The 4,342-nt window shown below is 50.3% G+C and overlaps 1 pseudogene; it reads right to left on the bottom strand.

Moving 5' to 3' along the window:
• Positions 1–294: 294 nt before the first annotated feature.
• On the bottom strand, positions 295–412 carry LOC126098142 (5S ribosomal RNA; annotated as a pseudogene).
• Positions 413–4,342: the final 3,930 nt, after the last annotated feature.

The following is a 4,342-nucleotide window of genomic DNA, read 5'->3' as shown; positions in this document are numbered from 1 at the left end:
TGTACGTATATTTGGACTATTTTTCATTGTATTATGTTGACAATTCCTATGTCTTTGTGAGATCTTCTCTGGATGAATAATAATTTCAATAAGCACTCCATCTTCAGGCCACAAGTGGCCCATCGGGACCATCCGACCGCCGCGTCACCCTCAGTCGAGGATGCAGATAGGAAGGGGGCGTGGTCAGCACACAGCTCTCCCGGTCGTTATGATAGTTTTCTGTGATGGGAGCCGCTATTATTCGGTCGAGTAGCTCCTCAATTGGCATCAGGAGGTTGAGTGCACCCAGAAAAATGGCAACACCACATGGCGGCCAGGGTCGTCACCCATCCAAGTGCCGGCCACGCCCAACAGCGCTTAACTTCGGTGATCTGACGGGAACCGGTGTATCCACTGCGGCAAGGCCGTTGCCAATAATTTAAATAGGTCTATATTATTTCTTGCATATCAAAATGCTTGCTTAGGTTAATGAACTCGACAACGTTGGCTGCTCAAGAAAAAGCGGAATTACAAGCCCTCTTTTCACTGACGTCCCTTCATAAAGAAACGAACAAGTGCTGAGAATTTGGCTGCACGCGCTAACAAACCATAAGAATGTGAACTCACCAGACAAATATTAGTCAGCTCAGTGTGCAGGCACAGGTGACTCGTGAAGCCTTTACAGACGGTGCAGCGATTGAGTCAGGTGCTCAATCGCGGTCGCTCTACCTCTACGTGAGAATAAAGCAGTAGCGATCAGTGACACAGTTATGTTCCAAGGAGGCACTGTACGCAAACGTGGGTAAATACACTCCTGGAAACGGAAAAAAGAACACATTGACACCGGTGTGTCAGACCCACCATACTTGCTCCGGACACTGCGAGAGGGCTGTACAAGCAATGATCACACGCACGGCACAGCGGACACACCAGGAACCGCGGTGTTGGCCATCGAATGGCGCCGCCGTCAGTGTCAGCCAGTTTGCCGTGCCATATGGAGCTCCATCGCAGTCTTTAACACTGGTAGCATGCCGCGACAGCGTGGACGTGAACCGTATGTGCAGTTGACGGACTTTGAGCGAGGGCGTATAGTGGGCATGCGGGAGGCCGGGTGGACGTACCGCCGAATTGCTCAACACGTGGGGCGTGAGGTCTCCACAGTACATCGATGTTGTCGCCAGTGGTCGGCGGAAGGTGCACGTGCCCGTCGACCTGGGACCGGACCGCAGCGACGCACGGATGCACGCCAAGACCGTAGGATCCTACGCAGTGCCGTAGGGGACCGCACCGCCACTTCCCAGCAAATTAGGGACACTGTTGCTCCTGGGGTATCGGCGAGGACCATTCGCAACCGTCTCCATGAAGCTGGGCTACGGTCCCGCACACCGTTAGACCGTCTTCCGCTCACGCCCCAACATCGTGCAGCCCGCCTCCAGTGGTGTCGCGACAGGCGTGAATGGAGGGACGAATGGAGACGTGTCGTCTTCAGCGATGAGAGTCGCTTCTGCCTTGGTGCCAATGATGGTCGTATGCGTGTTTGGCGCCGTGCAAGTGAGCGCCACAATCAGGACTGCATACGACCGAGGCACACAGGGCCAACACCCGGCATCATGGTGTGGGGAGCGATCTCCTACACTGGCCGTACACCACTGGTGATCGTCGAGGGGACACTGAATAGTGCACGGTACATCCAAACCGTCATCGAACCCATCGTTCTACAATTCCTAGACCGGCAAGGGAACTTGCTGTTCCAACAGGACAATGCACGTCCGCATGTATCCCGTGCCACCCAACGTGCTCTAGAAGGTGTAAGTCAACTACCCTGGCCAGCAAGATCTCCGGATCTGTCCCCCATTGAGCATGTTTGGGACTGGATGAAGCGTCGTCTCACGCGGTCTGCACGTCCAGCACGAACGCTGGTCCAACTGAGGCGCCAGGTGGAAATGGCATGGCAAGCCGTTCCACAGGACTACATCCAGCATCTCTACGATCGTCTCCATGGGAGAATAGCAGCCTGCATTGCTGCGAAAGGTGGATATACACTGTACTAGTGCCGACATTGTGCATGCTCTGTTGCCTGTGTCTATATGCCTGTGGTTCTGTCAGTGTGATCACGTGATGTATCTGACCCCAGGAATGTGTCAATAAAGTTTCCCCTTCCTGGGACAATGAATTCACGGTGTTCTTATTTCAATTTTCAGGAGTGTATAAGCACGTAACAGAGTGGCAAAAAGAGCCATTCATGTTTGGCCATGCCCATGGCCGAAAATCTACATCTACCTGTACATCTACATGGACACTCTGCAGATCACACTTTAGTGCCTGGCAGAGGGTTCATCGAGGCACCTTCATAATAATTCTGTATTATTCCAAAGTCGAATAGTGCGCGGAAAAATAACGAACACCGATATCTTTCTGTGCGAGCTCCAATTTCCCTCATTTTCTTATGGTGATCGTTTCTCCCTATGTAGGTCGGCATCAACAAAATGTTTTCGCTTTCGGAGGTGAAAGTCTGTGATTGAAATTTCGTGAGAAGATTCCACCGCAACAAAAAACGCCTTAGTTTTAATGATGTCCACCCCAAATCATGTATCATGTCAGTGACACTCTCCCCCCTGTTTCGCGATAATACAAAACGTGCTGTTCTTCTTTGAACTTTCTCGATGTGTTCCGTTAACCCTGTCTGGTAAGGACCCGACAATGCGCAGCAGCAATCTAACGGTGTGTGAAGTTGCTAGATTTGTTGTTTTGTTGTGGAGCATTGTTCAATGTGTCTACAAGCAGTGCTGTAACACACGTAGTGCGAAACACGACTTCATAATTGTGTTCGGAAAAAAATCTAACTAAGGGACCGCAGTCGCATTTCATGGTTTGTGAATCAAAATTTCTTCCAAAACCGACAGAAATTGCTGCAGGCAATGAACGAAGGAACATTGCAACGAGAAGTGCTTGCGATGAACATTTGGGGTCGGTCACTTTGCAAGAGGTTATTGCTCACACAGGCACATAAAGACAATAGAATAGTTCATAGGGCTGGAAGAATAGGTAACAGATTTTCTCAACATCCCCATCCCCCACCCTATTTGAACTCGATTGGACTGCAAAGTCACCTGATTTGAACCCCAAAGAGCAACTGTGGAACATTTTGAAACGGTAGATAAAACGCCGACATCAGCATCCACGCAATTTGGTGGAACTACGCGATCAAACCTCACCAAGTAGCTTTATGCGGCGTAAATGCACAACTTTATGGACACACTTCCCAACCGCATCCAGATGCTTATCAAGTACAGGGGCGAATTCACACGGTATTATACGAGGTGCGACAATAAAGTAATGAGACTGATGTGAAAAAGATGTTGCTTGCCGTTTTAGTCAAGTTTTTATTGTATCGTATTGTATGTTAACTGGGGACCTAGAAACGACGGAGAGGTTCCGTCCCCGCCGCAGCCGCAGTGGTCCACAACCCCACGACGACTACCACAGTCCACTTCACCCCTCCGCCGCCCCACACCGAACCCAGGGTTATTGTGCGGTTCGGCTCCCGGTGGACTCCCCCCCCCCCCCCCCCCCCCCAGGGAACGTCTCACACCAGACGAGTGTAACCCCTTTGTTGGCGTGGTAGAGTAATGGTGGTGTACGCGTACGTGGAGAACTTGTTTGCGCAGCAATGGCCGACATAGTGTAGCTGAGGCGGAATAAGGGGAACCAGCCCGCATTCGCCGAGGCAGATGGAAAACCGACTAAAACCATCCACAGGCTGGCCGGCTCACCGGACCTCGACACAAATTCGCCGGGCGGATTCGTGCCGGGGACCAGGCGCTCCTTCCCAGTCCGGAAAGCCGTGCGTTAGACTGCAGGGCTAACCAGGAGGGCTTAGTCAAGTTTAGTGTTGTCTCCTTCAAAGTATTTCCCTTCTGATTGCACACACTTTTTCCAGCGCTTCTGCCATTGATGGTAACATTTCTGGAACTCATCTTCTGTAATATCCTCCAAGACCATCGTCACAGCTTTTTGCACATCTTGTGTTGTTTGAAAATGGTGTCCCTTGACCGCCGTTTTGACACTTGGAAATAGAAAAAAGTCGCACGGAGCGATGTCTGGTAAATAAGGCGGCTGTGTTAGTACTGAAATTTGTTTTGAGGTTAAAAATTGCTATACTGACAGAACAGTATGGGATGGCGCATTATCGTGATGCAGAATCCAATTATCAGCAATGTTGGGGCGGACACGAAGAACACTTTTACGAAGTCTTTCTAAAATTTCTTTGTAGTCATATTGATTAACTGTTTATCCAGGAGGCACCCACTCTTTATGAACAATTCCGTTGGAATCAAAGAAGCGCACAAGCATGCATTTCACT

The sequence above is a fragment of the Schistocerca cancellata genome, chromosome 1 (genome assembly GCF_023864275.1).
Source record: "Schistocerca cancellata isolate TAMUIC-IGC-003103 chromosome 1, iqSchCanc2.1, whole genome shotgun sequence".
Taxonomy (NCBI): Eukaryota; Metazoa; Arthropoda; class Insecta; order Orthoptera; family Acrididae; genus Schistocerca; species Schistocerca cancellata.
Note: the sequence above shows the minus strand (reverse complement) of the source record. Positions and strands in the feature narration are given on the sequence as shown.